Below are 21,686 nucleotides of genomic sequence, written 5' to 3' on the forward strand. Positions count from 1 at the left end.
CCTAACTGGAGGCCTGAATCCCCAGCCTGCCCAGGCCCACGGTTGGTGGGACGGGCTGAGAGCCTCTCCTCCTCCAGGGCTCCTTGGGCAGAAGGCAAGGAGCCCTGGGAGGAGCACAAACTCTCATCAGGCTCTGCAGGTTCTATCTGAGGGCTCAAAGGCTATAAAACATGCACGTTTCTCGTAGTTGGCATCTCCTTGACCTCCAGGGAGCTCAGCAGTCCCAGGTGGCGAGGGCAGAGCGAGGAGGAGGAGAAGCCAGGCTTGGAGGTGGCCGGAGGCGATGGGGAAGCTGGAGTGGGGCGCTGCACAGCTCCACTCCGCAGAAGCCTGTCTGGGCTGTGTGGTGCTCACTGTCACAGCAGTCTTGGGAGGGAGGAAGGACCCACGGTGACCCTTGACACCCCAACTCCCAGAGCTTTTGGGACAGCCAGCATGACTCAGGTGCTCAGGTTGACGTTGGGCTTGCTGTCAATCACCTTGAAATGATGCTGACAATCTCATCTTAGGCTTGGCGGTTTTCATCGAAGGTTTTCCATCTTGTTTATTCACACTCGTTTCTGTGGTTCAGCCCTGCCCGTCCACTCATGTCCATCTCGCCTGCTGTCGGGGTGACCTGAAATGGGCTTCTGGTTTCTGCCCTGTTTGTTTCAGATCTCAGTGGAGATAAAGTGAAAGCTTTAATTTCCTTCCTCTTTGGACTGAAGGTCAGATGCATCTTGCTTCTTTTGCAGAGGGGCGGTCCCTCGGCATTAGCCGGGTCAGGCTCTGGCTGCTTGGTCGTGGCCTGGGTGCGAGGCAGAGAATGCTCTGGGGGACTCCGGGCTGGAGTGGGCCGCTAGCTGGCAGTGCCTGGCCACCCATTCTGGCCGGCTTCGCCCCCTGCGCCTCTTCTCACCTCCGGGTCTGTCTGCAATTCCTTTGGTGTGTCGCCCCCCCCACGTCCTCCCCATCCCCTCTGGAGGGTGGATCCAGTCTCACTATGGGGAAGGGGTACCTTTTTTGCCCTTGGCTCTCTCCCTGGGGGCCCATTTGTACCCATCCCACCTGCCACACACTGTCCCCAAGGCAAACCTCCCCATCTGAAGGGAGGGATTAAAAACTCCAAAATGCTGTGGAGGAGAAGGAGACTCAGATCACCAAGAGATGAGGATCATAGATGAGAGATCATCACAGTTATGGTGGCGGCTTTGCTAGAGCAGGAGCTGTCCAGTCCGCAGACGTAGAGGACCAGCGATTCCACGTGGGAGCTGCAGGACTGAGCAGCCAGGCCCAGGGGGGGTAGGGGGGGTGGGGATGACTGGGAAAAGCAGCTCGCTGATGCCTGAGATCTCATGAAAATTGAAACTCAAATGCGTGACATGACAAGGTAAAACTGAAATAGGCCACCGAATGAAGAGGGCGCAGCACATGTGTCCCCAAGAAGTGGATCCAGAACATAGGAAGAATCACAGCAGTCCAATAAAAAGTACACAGAAAATAAATAAAATAAATAGGTGAAAACAAGAACAGGCAAAATGATGACCAGGAAAGACAATGGGGCACTCACCTTGCTAGAGGTCAGGAAAACCAGAAGCCCTTCGTTAGCAGGCACAAAGACATCTGGTGGGGCCAGCCAGGCCCAGCAGCGGCGCCGTCACACCACAGCACCTCGGGGAGGCAAACACAAAGGCTCTGGAAGTGACACTGTCTGTAATGGCAAAGGAAAAGAAGCCTAAAGTCAAGAAAGTAGGTAAGGAAATTTCAATAATCACACAGTGGAACGCGCTACATAGCAGTGAAAATGAGTCATCACAAATCAGCATCACAAGATTGAAAGAGACAAGAAGCAGCAAGCCTGCCCCCGTGATGGCACTTCTGTGCAGAGGCACAGCAATGCCCCCTGAGGCTCAGGCATCCTGGGGTGGAGGTTGTGAAGGGATAGTGATTAGCTCCACACTCTGTCTCCATGGGCTCTTTCCTGGAGTGGGAGATGGCCAGAAGGGTGATACACAGGCTGTCTCACAGCCCGTGGGCTCCTGCCCGCTGGCCCCTGGACCTGGGAGTGACCTGCGGTTGTGCACAGTAGTAGCTGTGACTGCACAGGGCCCCTCCGTCACAGTGCAGAGGTTGGGCAATGAGGTGTGCGGGGGTCGGTGGCAGTCGTTCTTCCACGTTGTGCATGCCAATCCTTGCACCACCTATTTTCAACCCAAAGTGTAGGATTACCAACCCGTAAACATATTTCCACTTTGGAATGAAACAGGCTTAAATTTGAGAGTTGTAACTCTGACGGCAGGACAAGACAGGAAGAGGAGAGTTTGCAGACAGAAATGTTGGTGAGGTGCAAAAAGCCGTGAGTAGTGAGGACACAGGCGTGCGGCAGTATCTGGGCAGCTGGATCAGAGAGGAAGGGGTGGAGGTGAAACCAGCTGGGTCTGGGGACCAGCTGCAGGGGCTGGGCTGCCAACACAGACCGGCCAACACAGGGCAGCCTGTGAAGCAAGGTCATCGGTCAAGGAGAGGCAAGCCAGCTCAGGTGTGGACAGGATGACTGAGTTGTGATGCTCAGGTGTCCGCCCAGGTATGTGGAGCCTGGATCCAAGCACCCGTCAGTGCTCAGCACCAGAGCGCACTGTGCCAGCCACTCACACCCTGGGGGCCTTCCAACAGAGAAGGGAGAAGACAGAAAGCTCAGAGAGGGCCTCCTGGGGGTGGGCAGGGTGCCAGCAGGAGGGGCTCGAGGGGAGAAAGGTGAGAGAGTACATTTCAGAGGGTTGCTGGCTGAGGGACCCAATTAGGTTGGCACAGTTACCTGGGAAACAGGGGAGGACCCTGGGAGGGAGGCAGCACTCAGTAAGTCCTGAGGTCCCACAAAGGATGGCATACCCACACAGTGTGCTTCACGGTGGCCTCAGAGAGGGGGTTTGCGCAGGTGTTCTAAGGAGAGTTGAGACATTCAGGAGAAGCTCTCCACTACACTGAGGGCTCCACCAAGTCCTGATCCCAGAGGCAAGAAATGACCACAGGGAGCAAGACTCTGAGCTTAGTGGGTGGGAAGGAGGCTGCCGTCGGCTGGGAGGCAGAGAGAAGGACAGGAAAAGAGAGGATGGTGGGGACGCTCTCTCCGCTGACCACCTGGCTCCAGGTTAACATCACAGACACTGGGCTGGTGGTGGCTAGGGTTGTGTTGAAGAGGAATGGAGTAGGATGCTGTCCTCTTCCAATCTGTATTCACTCCGTCCCCACCCCCCAGAGGGCCGCGCAGTGATCAGAGGCCAGCATAGACGGAGCTGCAATCTGGTTCGCTTGTGACTCATTGGTAGGTTTTCATTTTCATCACAGCTCAGTCTGTGATCTCCTGTCTGAGATCAGATGGATAATCAGGAACACCCTCCGCCTGTAAGGCTCCAGGGCCATTGGCTATACCTACTGTGTCAGTATTCTGCTACTGCAATCAGAGGCCTGACAAGACCAATCAGAGGAGGAAACGTTTATTTGGGGCTCATGGTTTCAGAGGTCTTAGTTCACAGAGTGCTGGCTCCATTCCTGGAGGCCTGAGGCGAGGCAGAGTGTCATGGCAGAAGAGTGTGGCAGAGGAAAGCACATGGGGACTTGGCACCAGGAAGCAGAGAGAGACTGAGCTTGGCTTACCAAGGACAAAATACAAGCCCCAAAGGCACAGCCCCAGTGACCCACCTCCTCCAGCCACCTCCCACCTGCCTACAGTTACCACCCAGTTCATCCTGGGTAAGGTTCTCATAGCCAATCATTTCACCTCTGAACTTTCTTGCATTGTCTCACACTTGAGCTTTGGGAGGACACCTAATAATGAAACCATACATTCTGCCTCTGTGCCCCCAAACTCCTTCTCATCTCTCAGTGCAAAATACACTTAGTCCATGTCCAAGAGTCCCCACAGTCTCAACAGTTCCAAGACTGCCCAGAGATCCAAGTCCAAAGTCTCCACTGAGGTGAACTCTCAGCGAGAGCCCTGTAAGAATGATTTTAAAAAAGCAAGTTATATATATCCAATATATAAAGGTACAGAGTAAACATTTCCATTCCACAGTGAGAAATGGGGTCTCAGAAGGAAGAGATGAGACCAAGACAAGACTGAAATCCAGTTGGGAAAACAAGCACTGTGGTTCCACATCCAGCATCTGGGCACCAGGCATCCTGATGTGGGAGACTCCCAAGGGCTTGTGTATCTGCCCCAGGGCCTTGATGCTGCAGCCCACGTGGCTTCTCTGTTGGCTTGTCTGGCAGACAATGGTAGGCATCCAGGGTTCTGGCACTTCTGGATCTCAGGGGTCTCCCCTACAGCTTCAGCTTCCTCCTCGACTCCCATGCTCTGCCCTCTCAGGGACTCTGACCTTGGGGCACCCTGCCTGGCTCCTTAGGCCTTCCTCTGAAATCTCAGTGGAAGCCTCCAGACCCCCTCGCTCCAGCTTCCTGCAATCCTGCGGAACCAGCGCTGCATGGGTGGTGAAAGGCAAGTGATACCACACTCCAGCAACCACGAGATCTTTATTGCTGCCGTGTCTGATTAACAGGGAAGGAAGAGGAGAGAGAGAGAGAGAGAGAGAGAGAGAGAGAGAGAAGGGAGAAGAAGGGGGGAGAGCAAAGAGAGAGAGAAAGGGAGGGAGGGAGGAGAGAGAGAGAGAAAGAGACCCCTGCACAAGAGAGTTTTTGTGTTTTTTTTTTAAAGAGAGAGTGGGAGAGAGAGAATTTTTTAATATTTATTTTTTAGTTCTCGGCGGACACAACATCTTTGTTTGTACGTGAGTCTGAGGATCGAACCCGGGCCGCACGCATGCCAGGCGAGCGCGCTACCGCTTGAGCCATATCCCCAGCCCAGAAGAGAGTTTTTATAGCCCAAATCTAATGGGGTCTCTGGATCTGCAAGCTGCCTTGTTGGCGTACAGTGATTGGGTCATACAGTAGTTGCTAAGGGTGTCATCTTCTGCCCTCAGGCAGACTGGGCAGGGGCCTGATGTGGGTTTGCACCTGACAGGTGGGGGTTAAGTGTTCAGCCTTGAGTAGGGTTGAGTGTTCAGATTTGAGGCAAACAAGTGATTAGGAGCCAGACGGGTGGAGTGTTCAGCCCACCCTGCAGCTAACATTTGTTCAGCCTGCTCTTCAACTAACAGGTGACACCAAAGTCTGCCACCATCTCGAGCAGTAGCCAAGCCTCGAGGACCATGGCTGCAGGAGCCTCTGAGTGCTGGACATCTGAGCCTGGTGAAATAGCTTCCTAGGCCCCTCTGTGCCAGTGGTTGTACCCCACTGGTCTCTTCTCAAAAAAATCTTTCCTTTTACACCCTTGAGCCTGAGATGTGGTCTTGCCAATTCCGGAGATGCCCTCAAGCCGTATTTCCTACTCTCTCTGGTCAAAGTCTTTAGCAGCATCTCTGTAGTGGCTGTATTATCTTTAACAATCACAGCTTCCTTAGCCCTTGGTTTATTCACAGTTTTCTGGCCACACTGCAAGTTTTTCATATCTTTCTGCTTTGCTTTCTGCTCCTGATTATCAAAGTAAACTTGGCTAAAAGCTGCCAGCAATATCCATGCCACCACCTGAATGCTTTGCTGCCTAAAATTTTCTTTTGCCAGATTAAGAAGTCCATCACCTTTAAATTCAGCCTCACAGGAAATCTCAGCACAAGGGCAGAACACAGACAAACCTCTTGGAACACAACATGAATCAACTGTAGTCAGTTTCCAGGAGAGTTGTCCCTCTCCTCTGAAACTGCAGTCGCGGCCACTTTATGCTTTGCTGCTCTGCCACTGTGACTTGTGTTTAAAACGGACACATTTCTTTCTCCTCCTCTCTCCTCCCTAATCTCTCCCCCTCCCTAATCTCAGGAAAACCGGATTACCTTTCTTCCCCATCCTAGGCAGAGTTATCTGTCCCTGAGCACTCACCCAAGTAATCCAGACCTTGGGGACAGCACCAGAAGCTCTCAGAAACTACCTCCCAAATTAACAAGTGAATTGCAACTCCAACAGAGAGCACTTGGAATGTAGATTTTGAGTCACCTCTTTAACAGCCCCCTGTTCCTGCTGATGGGCAGAATCACAGCCTCTGGGACAGGAGTCCCCTGTGTTTCTTTCTCCTTTGCTAGCAAAGCAATAAACCTCTTTTTTCTCTTTCTCAAAACCATGTTCTTGTTATTGGATTGGCAACAGGGACAAGGACCGAACTTTCAGTAACAAAACCACATGATCCCAATCTTTACTGGGCACAGTCCTGTTGGCAATCTAGTCTTCTAACTCCCACCAGAATCGCCCATTCCGTTAACATCAGCTTACAACACTCTAAAGCCTTTCCGGTTTGCACTGCTAAAATTTCCAAAATCCTGCCATAAATTCCAAAAACTCCAAAAGCTTCTAAACCATACGGTCAGTTTTGAAAGGAAAGTGAGAAAGCGAGAGACGGGCGAGCGAGAATTGAAGGATGGAGACCAGGCAGAGAGCCACATGGAATTTTAAAGGCCATCCCTCTGTAGAGAGGAGAGAGGCCCGAGTGGTTCCGGTGTCAGCTTTTGTGGAGTAGGGAGCTGTAGCTGAGGCACCATGGGATAGGCTGAGGTACTTTCGTCAGAGCTAGGCGGGTGGGAATAGCAGGGGATGGGCTTAGGTCCGTGGCACCCTGGGGCTTTCCAGAGTCAAGGGTTGAGGGGTTGTGTCCTTCTGGGACTGGCTTAGGGCTATGGTACCATGGGGTAGGTCACTAATGGGGGTGGGGAGTTGGGGTAAGAGGAAGTACAGGAAAGTGAAGCTCATTTTGTAAGATGGTGGTCAACATCTAAGCTGGCTGCTCAGATGTTAAGTCAAGACCCTATACGTTTAGTCACAGCCATGAACCTACTTTTCAGTACCAATTTCTAGTTTAGTTGGCGTTTTCATGGCTGGGCCCAAAAGACCTGACAAGAACAATTGGAGGAGAAAAGGTTATTTGGAGCTCTTGGTTTCCGAGGTCTCAGTCCACAGACGGCTGGCTGAGCTGCTCTGGGCCTGAGGTGAGGCAGAGCGCCCTGGGGAGGCTGTGGTGGAGGGGAGAGGCTCAGCACATGGCCCCAGGAGTCAGAGAGAGCTCGGCTCAACAAGGACAAGAACTGCAAACCTCCAAGTCTCTCCTCCAGCCACACACGACCTGCCTACAGCTACCACCCGGTTAACCTCTATCTGAGGACTAACACACTGATTGGGTTGAGGCTCTCATGACCCAACCTCTAAACTTTCTTGCATTGTCTCCCACATGAGTTTTGGGGGAACACCTCATATCTAAAACCTAACACCCCCTCTCCAGTGGCTTCCTGGGAGAAACCATGCTCCGTGTTCATGGTGGCGCCACAGAGGTTGACAAGGTGTCAGCTGTGTGGGGGCCTCAGAGCGCAGCCCCTTCACTTTCAGTAACGTGGTCTTTTCCTGGAATCACATGGCTTGCCTCTGTGTTTCTGTGAGTGGCAGTTAACTGTCAGCATCTACTAGAAATTGTACAGGAGAAAATCAGCCCGCTTTCTTGAGCATCAGAGAACCCCTGTGCCTCCCCCGTGCTGGCTGTAGAACCTTCTGCTTCCTATGATTCTACTGGATCGAAGTGCAGGTGAGGGGTGCGTGGAAGGAGAGTGGCCCACGGCGCAGCCTCACCATCCCACCTGGGCAGGGCAGGTAATTGGCCAGAGGAAAGACTTAGGCCACATGAGGCCTCTCACCTTCAGAGAGAATTTGTATAGATGACAGTTTCCTGACTCCAGATGTGAGAATGTGTCTGTTTCATTTACTCAGAAAAATTATCCGACTTCCGTGCCCACACCAGATAAAAACAGCTTCCTAAGAACAGACCAATCTTTGGGAGCTGGAGGTTGGCAGGCCTGGAAAACTGCTCTGGGGGACCTTCCAAGGCATGCTCAAGGGCACCACTGTTCTTGCTTACTTTCATGGAAATACACACATAAATCATATTTTCAAAATGTCACTCAAGTTCATACTGCAAAACACCCGAATGTTTTATGGAAACAGAAACTCTGTTGAGGGCCACAGCCAAGTTGGGATGACGCATGGCATTTTTGCCAGAAGTAGTGGTTGAGAGGTGACGCCAGCGAGCCATTAAGATGATGACTTTTGAGTTCTCGCGGAGTTCCCGTTGAGTTCCGGTTGAGCTCTCGCGGGGATTCCTGAAGAGTTCCCGTTGGTTGGGGAAATGCCGGAGCAGGGATTTCCAGTTGGTGGTTCCTGGAGGAGCCCTGGCGTTCGGGAGAGTTCCTGGGGAGCGTGTGTGGAGTGTGCTGGTGGAGTTCAGAAATAAAGTTTGTTCCTCTTAAGTGGCTCGTGATTTGTGCCCAGCCAGACTGCGGCAAAACTCAGAAGATTTATTGCGTGTAATTAAACAACACAAATCTACATTTTATCTCATTAATATGGAGGTTGGCTGAAGTTCAGAAATTTCTAGACAGTAGTGCCAGAAAGGATGTGTTTTATCTTTATTAGCCTCTTTATTTTAGAGCAATTTGGGTGTGTACAACCGTGCAGGTGACACAGAGCGTGGCTGCAGAGCCTGTGCCCATTTCCCCTCATTAGTGTCTCATATTAGATGGCACATTTGTGACAACATAGGAGCTGATTTCAATGCATCCGTATCAGCTGAAGCCCTCAGTCTCTGGCTGATGCCTCAGGTCCTCTGCAGGAGCTCATCCAGGACCCTGCCCTGCATTTAGCCACCACGTCTCCCTGGCTTCTCCCTGGCTTCTCCCTGACTTGAAGGAGGGCTGGCCAGATATTTTGTAGACAGTCCCTTGATTGGGATTGTCTGGTGATTTTGTTTTGATTAGACTTTTACTGCAGGGTTTGGAAAGAAGACCCAACACACAAAGCACTGTTTTTGACATCGCATCAAATTTGCGTGCTAGTCCCTGCAGGTTTGCAGCTTCATCACCTGGTGATTGTGGAGTTACTCTTCCCCTCGTTAGAAGGGAATGTTGGTCGTTTCTTCCTGTGGACGTGGTCTTCAGGGTCCTGGGACTCACACGGTGGGCAGTTCTGCTTATGACCAGTTTCAGTCAGCTTTCTCCTCACTGTGAACAAAGACCTGAAAAGAACAATTTCGGGATGGAAAGTTTACTTGGCTCACAGTTTCTGAGGTTCAGTCCATAGACAGCCAGGTCCTGGCTGTGGGCCTGAGGTCAGGCAGAGCACCATGGCAGCGGGCGTTGCAAAGGACAGCAGCTGGGGACATGGCACCAGGAAGCAGAGAGACTGAGTGTGGCTCACAGGGATGATATATCCAGGAACCTATCCCCAAGCCACACCCCACCTGCCTACAGCTACCATCCAGTTAATCCCATCAGGGAATCAATGCACTGATTGGTTTAGACTCTCATAACCCATCATCTCACCTCTAAACTTTCTTGCATTATTTCATACATGAGATTTTGGGGGACACCTCCCACCTAAACCACAACTTGACATGACATAGTGTCCCACCACCTGGAAGCCCAAAGCAATGAATCAGGACACCAGTGCTGAACTGCTGATGCAGGAGGATGAGCCCTGGGTAAAGCAGGAGCTGCCCTGTCTCCACTGCGTCTAGCTGTGGCCGTAGTGGAGACAGCCACTTCTGCCCAGTCCTTGGTGAGGTGCATAAAGGAAACACACAGGAAGGATACCTGAGGGCTCCAACGAGCTGTTCAGGCTGTGGGCATAAAGCCAATGCCCAGCCCATGACGACCAGCAGGGGGCAGCAGACGGAAGGCCTCAGGAGAACTGCACTGCTGCCGGTTCCCAGGAATCCGAGCAAGAATGTCTCCTAACACTTTGGGTCTCAGCATCCTTGTGGATAAAACTGGACAACCCCCCTCTGTCTGCCTCAAATGATGTGAGAATCAAATGTTAACATGGTAAAACATTTTACTAAGAAGAGATAAATATCATTTGAAATTGCACATTATTTGAAATTTCACAATGAAGTTTTGCAGTGCCCCCAAATGAATTAAGATGGCACATTTGGAGCTGGAGGTTGGCAGGCCTGGAAAACTGCTCTGGGGGATCTTCCAAGGCATGCTCAAGGGCACCACGTGCAAGAGGCAAGCCATGTGATTCCAGGAAAACACCACATTACCTTCTAGGTCTCAAGTTGTTTTTGTGTGTTGTTTTTATGTTGTTAATGATATGAAATTTTATTCAGAATTTTGAAATTATATCTATTCCTTCTTTAGCATTTTTTCAGGATTAAACCCATTATTTTAAATAGTTTAAGCAAGTGAGGACTGTATTTCTGCAGATGTTTAAGTCCTCTTTGTGTGAAGTGGTTGAACTGCACACTGTCCCCAACCCTGCTTCAGCATTCTTCATACTGCTCAGCTTTCTGCTGGTCGGGTGGGAGGCTGTGGCGGGGAGTCTGCCTCCTCTCAGCTGGGCACGGGTGGCTCGGTGGTACAGAGAGGGTCAGGTGCTCATCAGCAGCCCCCAGTGACCTCACTCAGAGGATACCCAGGCCCTGGGGTCTGCTCAGGAGGGCGCTGTGCTCACCTCCTGCCCACACTCCTGACACAGGACATCTGTCTGGTGTATCTGAGCAACTCTGCCACTGGATAATAAGATGACAAGCCAATGGAACCTGGCCGAGGGTTTGGATGGATCCTGCATCAAGGAGGATGCATAAATGGCAGGCAAGCAAACAAAAAGGTACTCAGAGAAAGATTGTTACCCAAGAAAGAAAAGCACACCTGCGGGAATGGCCAAATGCAAAAGGCTAGGAGTTGGAGAGGCTGTGGAGTGGCTTGTCACCCATCACTGGTGGAAATGCACAACAGTTTCATGTCTTCTTGGAACCAAACATGCCTTCCACATGACTAGCCACTCTCCTAGGAATTTACCTAAGAGAAACAGAGCACCCATCCCCACAGGGACTCAGCACAGGTGTTCACAGCAGCTTCATCTGTAGTCAGGGCTGGTGCCTGGCTAGGGCCAGAGGGTCACTGCACTTAGGAAGGTCTGAGGGTGAGGGCATACTTGAGTGGGCACTCAGGTGCCTCGTGGGCTCACCCTCTTCTGGGACCTATCTACAATTGCCGAAGCCTGAATACAGCCTGTGTTCATCAGCATGTGGGTGGATATGCAAATCATGGGGTGCACACACCTCTTCTGCAGCAACACGGAATGAGATATCGATTCACACAACAACACGGATGAGTCTGAAAATAATTTTTCAGGGTGAAAGAAATCAGACAAACAAGATATATAGTGTATCCTCCCACTTGTATAAAATGCTAGATGAAATCTAATCTGTGCTGACTGAAAGAAGATGAGTGGTCTCCTGGACTGCAGAGCAGGGTGCAGGAGGGAGGAGGACAGCAGAAGGGGAGAATATCTGTGGGTGGCAGGAGACGTGCAGACCTTGGCGGGCGACGGTCTCACGTCTGTATACCCATGCTGACACCTGAACTGCCCTCGGTATGTGCGGATGAATGTAGGTCAATGACAGCTCATGGAAGCTGCTAAAAATAAAATAAGATTGAAAACAATTTAAAGAAGAAACCCTTCATGGATTCTAACTGGAAAAATGAGACATGGTAGAGACCATTGAAAAAACCAAATGTGGGCTAGATATTAATAATATTAGGAGTTTATTGGTATGTTTTAAAGTAATAGTGTTGTAAAAGTGAAACAAAATTCCAGTGTTAGGAAATTCATACTGAAGGAGCAAGATTGAAAGGCGAGTGACTCACCCGAGACAGAAATTCAACCAAGATATTTTATTGGGGGGTGGGCACTGCCCGAAGGGGAAGAAAGGAGAGGGAGAGAGCAGAAAAGGAGAGGGAGCCTGCAAGCCTCAGCTCAAGAAGGGTTGCTCAGGTGACATGGCAGGTGCTGATTGGCAGGGTGACTAGGAACGGCAAGGGGACATGTCTCCTGGGGATTGGTCGAGAAAACTTTTGACTTTGGCGCCCTTGGTCTTGGTGCCCTTCCGAAAGGAAGGGGAGGGGTAGAGGATTACGTGAGGTGATGTTATTCTCACGAGATGGAAACTTAACTTCAGCGGGGCCAAACCTGATGGGGGAAATAAAACCAAAAGGCAAGGTCTCACACACACCCAACAAGGATGATATGATGTCTGGGATTTATTTTAAATAGTTCAACAAAATAATCCATAGAACAATGAGTAGATAAAGCAAGTATGGCAAAAATATCAAGAACTGTTGGATCTAGGGGTCCATTCTATAGTTTTTCTAACTTTTTTTGTATGCTTGATAGTTTTATAAATAGAAATCTAAAAAATTGATCAAGTATATTTGAAAAGAATCAGATTAAAAAAGAAAAATATTTGAATTATCAAATTTAATGGATATATTTAACTAGATACTACAGAAGACAAAATTAATGAACACTTCTATAGAAACTTACCATAATGTAGAGAGAGAAAGAGAGAAATAAGAGTTAGGAGTATGGAGACTAAGGCGAAGGCCTATCCTATATGGGCCAATTCCAGAAGAAAGAGGGAGGAAGGTGCCAAGAGAGATGTGCAGAAACTATTTCTAAGAGGGATTCCTGAGAATGAATTCTGAGAACTGCCAAGGAATCCCTGAGAGCAGGAAGGATTTAAGCCCCCAGTCAGGCACACCAGCAATCTGCTGGTCACCAAGGGCGGGAGGGAGGAGGGAGGAGGTCTCCAAGGGAACAGACCTGATTGCTGACAACCATCTGCAGCAGGAGCCAAGTACAAGGATGTCATCAGTGGGTTGAAAGAAAAAGTCTGTAAACTTGAATACTAACACCAGAAAAATACTTTAAGCCAAGTGAAGACATATTCAGGTAAACAAAAAAAATTACAGTTCTGCCACCAGATAGCCTCTCCAAGAGAACTCCTCAGAAATGTTTAGGGCGTGGCAGGAAATGATCCCAGGCAGAGTCAGGTCAATAGGAGTGGAGAACAAGCACCCCAGCAAACCAGGAGTCCAACCGAAATCAATGAGGCTATGTAAAGCACCCCCTTCTGCAGTTCAGAGCCACAGGGTTAAAACAGGACAGCAAGAGCCCAGCAAAACCCAGGAAGGGTAAAAGAGATCAATTAACACCAGACTCTCCAGAGCATGAAGAAGCTTCTCCGTGAAGCCTGTAAGGTGCCCTTCAAACTAGTGAAGGGGGAAAAGCAAAATGACAAAACAAAGTCCAATCTTGGGCTGGGGATGTGGCTCAAGTGGTAGCGCGCTCGCCTGGTGTGCGTGCGGCCCGGGTTCGATCCTCAGCACCACATACAAAGATGTTGTGTCCGCCAAATACTAAAAAATAAATATTAAAAAATTCTCTCTCTCTACCTCTATCTCTCGCACTCTCTCTTTAAAAAAAAAAAAAAAACAAAGTCCAATCAAAAGAAGACAAGAATGTAAGGGAGAATAAATTTCTAATGTGGGACAAACAGAAATCATGAAATAATGTAATAGCTGTGATATTTTCACACTGTGCTTTTAAAATCAGAAGAGAAGTATAATAAAACTCTGCATTATGTCATAATGAAAAAAAGTTGATGGATATAACCCATAGGCCCATAAAAATAAATAAATTATGATATAGTCAACAACGAAAATAAGCAAACCATGGCCACATGCTTCAGCATCAATGAATCTCATACACACAACACTGAGCAAAAAAGCACAATACAAAAGAAATCATATGAACTTTAATGAAAGTTCAAATTCAGGAGCAATGATGCATTGATTTAAGAATATCTGAATCAACTCTAAGCCACAGAGGAAAGGCCAGGCAGGAGAGCAGCACTCCAGAGGAGCAGCATGTGGGAAGGACTCCTGGAGACATGGAGGGTGGTCTGGGGAGAAGCATTTATGTGGCATACAGGACGTGGCCTAACACAATAGCATCTCTCCTGGTGGTGGTGCCAGGAAGGGCATGTTTTGAGCTGTTTTGCATTCATTAGGAATTCACTTTTAAAACAAAAAAATAGCAATTAAGAAATGAAAGACAAAGCTGCTGCGCATGGTAGTACATACCTGTAATTCCAGAAACTCAGGAGGCTGAGGCAAGATCGTGAATTCAAAGCCAACCTCACAACTTAGTGAGACCCCTGTCTCAAAATAAAAAATAAAAGGGCTGGGGAGGTGGCTCAGTGGTTAAGTGCCCCTGGGTTCAATCCCCAGCACAAAAATAAAAAAAGACAGAAAAGGCAGCCCTCCAATGAACCTCACGCCCTCCACTAAAGAGGGTCTAGAAAATCACTGAGGTTCAGGTGAGGGCAGGAGGAGGGGCCCAGGAGCCAGGCTTCTGGGAGACTGGTCAGGAAGGAGTTAGGTGGTAGACACCACCTAAGGTGTCTACCTTACCTGTCAGGAGAGCACTCAGGAAGTATCCCAGGCAGGGGGCTGGGGATGTGGCTCAAGCGGTAGCGCACTCGCCTGGCATGCGTCCGGCCCAGGTTGGATCCTCAGCACCACATACAAACAAAGATGTTGTGTCCGCCAAAAACTGAAAAATAAATATTAAAAAAAATTCTCTCTCTCTTATAAAAAAAGATATTTAAAAAAGTATCCCAGGCAGGGGTGACATGGGGCCTGGCTGTTGTTCAGGGTTCCGGAAGGATCTACCTGAAGAGAATTTGGAATAGTGATCCATTTTATGCTTTGAATATAGTAGCCCTTGCTCTGCCACTGCAACTTATTTTTAAAATGGACATGTTTCTGTATTTTCCTCTTTTCCGCTCCTCCCTAATCTCAGGGATTGCCTTTTTGCCCATCCTAGGCAGAGTTACCTGTCCTTGAGCACACACCCACCACAGAAACAAAGTAGTCCAGACTTGGGGACAGCACCAGAAACTCTCAAAAATGTAATCTCCCAAATTAACAAGTGAAATTACAGCTCCAACAGAGAGCATGTGGAATGTAGCCTTTGAGTCAACCCCTTTAAAAGCCTGTTCCTGCTGATGAGCAGAATCACAGCCTCTGGGACAGGAGTCCCTGTGTTTCTCCTTTGCCAGCAAAGCAATAAACCCTTTTTCCTTCCTTATTAGATTGGCATTGGGGACAAGGACCAGCTGTCAGAAACAGATTTATGGAAGGGTCTGCTCACCAGGCTTTGGGCAGGGAGGTGACAGCAGTCATGCATTAAAGATGAGGTACTCCCTCCGTGGGCCCGGAAGGACAGGCAGAGAAGGAAAGCGGAAGTCAGAACTGGGGGCTTTCGGAGACCAGGGGCATCTGGCTCCGCGTTGATGAAACGTTTCTGAGCTGGTTCTGCTGTCTTCAACCAGCACCTGAGAAAAGTTGGGAGGGTGCTCTAGGTAAAGAGGGCGGGCCCTCTGCTCGGGAGCAAGTGGGTGCAGCCATGGGGACCAGGTGAGAGGACACAGGGGAGACCTTGCTGATCACCGGGTGCGACCCCCATCAGGCACCCCCTCCTGCGGGTCGTTCCCACAGTCTCTGGAGAGGTGGGCTCTCGGCCCCGTGGGGAGGCTCCGGCTGGGGTCTTGGGTTGTGGGGGGCTCTCCCGCAAAGGGGGATGCAGGGGTGGGAGGAATCTCCCGTGGGAGGGGGCCAAGGTTGGGGGCCTTCCCCTCCTGGAGTGGGCTCGGGCTGTGGAGCCTCGCTCCAGGGCTGGCGGGGGTCTCTCCCTCCCGAGGTGGACCCGGCTGCAGGGCTCTCCCTGGGCTGGGGTGGGCTGGGCCAGGGATCCTCTCCCTGAGAGGGGGTTGGGGCGGGGGCGGGCTCTACTCTGGGGGTGGTGGGCGCTGGCGGGGGTCCTGGAGCCGGTGCTGGGAATCAATGGAGGCCAAGCCGCCGTAAGAGTGCCAGGGAATCGCTAAACCTCCGTGCAGGGTTTTATTGGGGGATGTCTATGAATCACGGAGATTAAACCGTAGGCACTTAATCTCAGAGGTCTTAACACCTAGACTCAGGTTCCAATATGAATTAAACCTTTCCTCCTTTCAGGTTCATTATCAAGAGCTTGAGAAATTTTAAGAAATCACCAAATACCTCCAAGGTATCAAGACAGTAATAAATGGCAGTACTCATAAGGATCGTGACTAATTGCCAATGTAAAATAAGTGATGTCTAGGAGGCTGTTTCAATGAAGAAAGTATTTTTCTTTAAGGGAAACATCAATGAAAATTATATTCATAGCAAAAATGAGCCTCCTGACGCTTTGCAGTGTTGGGCATCAATTCCAGGGCCTGGAACATGCAAGGGAAGCACTCTCCATTGAGCCACACCCCAACCCCAAATAAGCCCCTTCTACAAGATTCATTTAGAAAACTGTGAGTATAATTATTTATCACTTTTATACATAACAACCCTGTAGAAAGTTACTTTCTTTTTACTGAAATAAAATGCCAATTAAAATTGTCATTTGAATTGTTGGATACAAACCCGAAGTGCTAATTTTAAAATATTTTTTAAAACTCTTAAACGTATTTTAAATAATTTAACCTTTTCTTTGAGATTTTAAAAATATTATAAATTGAGGGAACAAAGATTTTAAATGCTTATTTTATTATTTGCCTTTACTGTACCAAGTGAATATTACTGAATATTAATTACTGAATGTGCAATATGGCTCTTGAATCTCATATTCTAAAAATGACATAAATTACAGATGCAGATTGGCCAAAATTGTCACATACCAGAACACAGTGGGGCTTTCTGAAGTGTCCTCCACCCCTCAGCTGTTGATGTGAGTTGTACATAGGACATGCGGATGAACTGGATCCTTATAAATGCAATTATGTGCAGCTATGCAGTATCATCACCAACCTTCAGCCCTGTTTCACTTTCAACATGAATTTTTAAATGAAAATGGAGAATACATTGTTAGCAGCAGCTTAGGTGCAGTCAGGGGCTTGGAAGTTAATGCAACATGAAACATAGATGTCAAAGGACAGAGGGTGACATGGAAAGTACTACCACAAAAATGGGGAAACGTGGAAAAGCGGATCCTCGGAGATAAGTGGCCTGCTGGGTACTGAGGAGTAGGGACAGGATGAGGACCCAGCCAAGAGGGCACCTGCAGGACACAGGAAACTTCTGGGCAGCAGTGAGCCGTTTCACAGGCACACACTGTGATATGCTGTCACTGCATGCAGCTAAATTCCCACAGGGCTCCCTCTATGACCCTGAATCTCTTGGTTTGACACTTGGTGGATTTTTTTAAGGTAAAACAGCTTAGTGCTTATTAATTAAATATGGATGTTTTATGCTTTTCCACTTTAAGTTCAGTAAGAGAAGGAATACAGACCCTTATACATTTGCACTTTTGTGCATATCAACTGCCGTTGAAATAAACCTGGACACGGCGGGCATGAGCCCCTCGTGTAGCCCCTCATCTACCACCCCTATACACACTGCTGGCCTAAGAGGACTCCTGGGCACTGCTGTCTACCGCCAGTCATGGGACATGGTGCTCATCCATACTCAAGAGTCAAGATCAGCTGAAAAATGTGTTTACACTTTTTAAAAATTACTATGTGATTTGAATTACTTTTTAGCCACTCAAAACCTATCATAGTACGTATTACAATAAGATACGGAGCTGCAATGAGGAGGTAGCTTCCAAGAGCTGCAAAGGAGAAGGACCTGTCCCCCCCCCAGAACAACTTATATTAGGGAATTCAGTCCAAGTCCTTGCTTCTGTCCAGAAGCCTCCAGGGAGCAAGGAGGCAGGGAAAGGGCCGAGGCAGTGGAAAAATGCAAGAAGCCTCAGTATTTCTTACCCCACTGTGATCCACGTGCTGATTAGAGCTCCGAATGCTCCTGCAGGACCCCAAGGCAATTTCGAGGTACACTTATCTGTACACTCCAGGGTTTATAGGCTACTGATTTGATTTTAAAGTTTGGGCAAGACCTAAGAAACCTTCTAGAAGACTCCTTCACTAGAACCCTTAGGACTAGCTGCTCTCAACTCTGATGCAAAGCTCTGTGCTCATGATAAAAGGCTGAACTTTTACTGCCCACACTCCTCGAGGGCTCATTGTGCCACATGACACTGCTGCCGGGACCTCTCCCATTTTTGGAATTGCAGGACACAGCACCAAGAAGTTGTTTAGTATGTTTCTTTGAAAGCAGAGCAGAAAGAGAGTGGGAGAGCTGGGTGGGATGGAGGGTAGTCTTCTTACCACTGGGTGCTCTTCTCAGGAGAGAAAGGCACCAGAGAGTAACACTCCAGCTCTCTTCTGCAGTGTGGCAGGCCCAGGGCTGTCTAGGCAGACTTTGCTCTTATCCATAAACAAAGCATCATTACCTTTTTATAACAGACACTGTGGTAAGGTAGGCCAGGAAGACCGAGAGCAGACTCCTGGCTGCCACATGTGGTAGTTGACTTCAGTGAGTTGAAGGTCCTTCCTGCAGGCTTTCCCCAGCAGCCACACTGCTCAGCACAGCCACAGGCACAGTGACATGCAGCACTGTCGGGCGTCTTCAGGAGCATGCCTCTGGCCCACAGGTGCCTGCTGGTTTCTCCCACCTGGCCTGCTGGTGGCTCACACCCAGGCTCAGTCGATCTCTGGTTAGCTGGCCAGCCAGTGCTACTTCACCCCCTGACTGACAGATGGCTGCTCCAGGTAAAACAAGGATCTCATCCAGACTGTGGGCCTGCTGTGGGACTCCAGGAAGAGGAGTGGGAAACAGACCCATGCCCCTTCCACCCAAGGCAGGTTCTCTAGCAAACCTGGTGGCACCTGCTTGCAGCACCATGGAAAGGGTTTGGAAAGCCAGACCAAACCCATTTAAGCAGGGTTATTTGCTACCAGGCTTTTCAAGCCTTCGACATACTAATAGATTTCTTTCCCCAAACAATTTCAGGATTTTATTTTGCCTGAACCCATCTTGTTCTCTTAACCAATCACTCCACAGAGCTCTTCAGTCACCTCCCTCAACATTGGGACCTGCTCATCTGTGGGGGCCGGCTACCTTACGCACTGTGGGATGTTTAACAGCATCTCTGGTCTCCCTCCACTTGCCAGCAGCACCTCCCTCCAGGCTGTGACCACCTGAAGTGTCTCTGGATGTGTGTCCCCTGAGAGGCAAAGGCCTTCTGAGTTAAGAACCACTGACTACATTCGAGAAGAGCTGATCATGCCTCCCCGCTGTCTCAGCTGGCCAGTTCCCCAGGTTTGATGCCTCAGATTTTTGAACCCTGCCTTCCTTCTCTTTTGGCTCCTTATGTAAACACACACTTTAAAATTTCAACTTAATTTTCGGACAGGTGCTGGTATCTATCGTTGAGTAACACAACAGGCTGACTACCCAAACCTCAAGTTAGTTGCTGCAGGTGGCCTCGGGAAGGTGCCACAGCTAGCTTCCCTGGAGGAGCGGGCCACCTCTGCCGGCCTTTCAGGAGTGTCAGCTCCCTCTGGGTAGGTCTTTGCTAGTTTATCTCTGACACCCACTCCTACCCTCACTGCAGTGTGGTGCCACATGTCCTTTCTTGCTCACCCCCCTGTTCACATGTCCTTGCGTAAAATGACAGTAAGGAGAGGCTAGGTCCAGGGCCTCCGCTCACTGCATCAAACACTGTAGTCAGGGCTGGGTTTTGTCTGATGAAAAACTAAAAGGAAAAAAATGAAAGGAAAATCCCACCACTTCAGAGGAGCTGTGGTAGAGGGAGGAGGTGCCGCTGGCCGCTGGGGCGAGGGATGGGGCGGTAAGAAGCAGTGCTGAGGCGCGGATGCCTGCTGGGGAGTGCAGAAGTAAAAGTGGGCCATCTCGGCAGGAGGACCCAGATCAACGTGGCTGAGGCTTTCAAAGCTTGTAGCCTTGGCTCCTCAGGCAAACCTATTCCTTAAGCATTCAATTTAACACCAGGTATATTGGTACATGTCTGTAATCTCAGCAACTCAGGAGGTGGAGGCAGGAGGATGGCAAGTTCAAGGTCAACCTCAGCAATTTATTGAGACCCTGTCTAAAAATAAAAAAATAAACAAGGACTCAGGATATTGCTTGGAGTAAAGCACCCTGGGTTCAGGCCCCAAAACCACCTACCCCCAATTCAATTTGGCTTTCAGACAGATCCTTGAAGGCTATAGAATGCAAACTTAGTTATCTATAGGATACAAAGCTCAGTGCTGGATCTCAGGCATTTTCCATACTTTGTTTCTATGGAAAATTGTTAAAATGAATTCCTCTCACCTCTGGAGGAGAGAGAAGTTGTCATGAATGTTCTAGCTACTAAAGCAGAGCTTGAGGTTGGGTACTGAAAACATGTTAGGTTGAAATAGTAAACAATCTAAGATCTTTCAGGAACTTAGACCAGCAGGCACAGGGATCCCACTCTGGCCTGAAAGGAGCAGGGCTAGCAGAGCAGCTAGGCCCTGGTGGAAGCGGAGATGGCTATGTTCAGAATGAGCAGGCTGGACAGTTGCGCCCTCGGCTGTCCACTGGCTGCAGGTGGGTTTGGCTGTGGTCTCACGAGTGCCCTTCCCTAGCTGCCATGCATTCTGTGCATCACTGTGGAGAAAATCAGTGACCCCAGGGTCCTGTCTGCTGTGGAGAGCAGGGACTCCTTCCAGTGCTGACCAGCCTCCTCCTGTAGTCAGCCTCCAGGTGACTGAGAAACGCCAGTCTCTGTGACCAGGAGGAGGTGGGCTTTGCAGAGTAATTTACCATGGCAGGCAGACCCTGAGCAGTCTTGGGGGTGCTGAATTTTGAAAACCTAAAAACATTTTTTTTTCCTTAAAGCCCAGTACATTCCATTAATTTGACATCCTCAAAAAGTTACCAGAACAGAATTTCACTGAGGCGTTTGGCCTGGACCTAGGAAGGAGGATCAGCTTATCTCTGCAGCTCCCAGCGTGTTGGCAGGTGGGCTCCTACCAGTCTCTGCAGGGCCTTTATTTTCAAAACCATTATGCTTTAATCAGCCTTCTGCCCTGCCCTGGCTTATCCACCCTCAAGTTCAGCCCAGGCCCTTAGGACTGCCCAGGCCCTGGCCCTCAGCTCACTTGCTTTCCTCTGGATGGCAGCATTTGTATGCCACGTCAACCTTTCCACAAAAACTCCTCAAGTTTCTTAGATCAGATGGTTTCCATTAAAATCACAGAATAGTCCATGGAACGCGTTAAATTAACCTCAACCAGACAGCCCTGCTCAGCCCCCACCGAGCGCAGTTTAAGGAGAGGACGACTGGTACTTCAGTGTCTTTTCAGTGGCAGTTTGTTAAGATGATTGAGTTACAGTGGTGAGGTGCCTGCCTAGCATGCATGGGGCCTGGAGTTCAACCCCAGTACTACACAGGAATGATATAATGGCTGAGTTCTGAGTTAAGAGGGAGAGACAGCACTTATTTTCCACCTTTGTTCACTGCGGGCTTCCCGTTAGAGCTGAGCACTGACCCCAAGGATACTCACTAGTGATGACCATGATTTTGATTTTCTCTGGCCAAGCTCCACTCAGGCGCCTCTGAGCACATTTTCTCTTGGCACTGGAGCTTGAACCCAGGGGTGATTACACTGAGCTATATCCCCCATCCTTTTTGAGACAGGGTCTTGCTAAGTTGCTGAGGCTGGCCTTGATCTTATGATTTTCTTGCCTCAACCTCCCAAGTCACTGGGACTACGAGCATGTACCACCACACTCGGCTCTGCGCACTTTTTCAACCAAGGCTTAATTGCCGCAGTCTGGCTGGACACAAAGAACCGAGTTGCCACAAAGCCTTGTAGATTCAAACAGCAACCTTTATTCCCGAACTCTCACCGGCACTCTACA

General features: G+C 49.4%; 1 long non-coding RNA gene across 6 annotated transcripts in view; it reads right to left on the reverse strand.

Moving 5' to 3' along the window:
- LOC107153978 overlaps nucleotides 1-21,686 on the reverse strand; it is a 73,563-nt gene that overhangs the window by 42,649 nt on the left and 9,228 nt on the right. The window contains exons 3-5 of one of the 6 annotated variants that reach the window (XR_007348970.1): nucleotides 9,651-9,845; nucleotides 7,701-9,073; nucleotides 7,455-7,469 (exon numbers count right to left, since the gene is read on the reverse strand). This is a non-coding gene — a long non-coding RNA (uncharacterized LOC107153978). Of the gene's footprint in view, nucleotides 1-1,549; nucleotides 1,691-4,869; nucleotides 9,074-9,650; nucleotides 9,846-15,227; nucleotides 15,245-15,808; nucleotides 15,824-16,612; nucleotides 16,759-21,686 lie in introns of those variants that run through there. The other 5 variants (XR_007348968.1, XR_007348973.1, XR_007348972.1 and 2 more) reach the window with 5 other exon arrangements.

This window comes from Marmota marmota, unplaced genomic scaffold, assembly GCF_001458135.2.
Source record: "Marmota marmota marmota unplaced genomic scaffold, marMar, whole genome shotgun sequence".
Taxonomy (NCBI): Eukaryota; Metazoa; Chordata; class Mammalia; order Rodentia; family Sciuridae; genus Marmota; species Marmota marmota.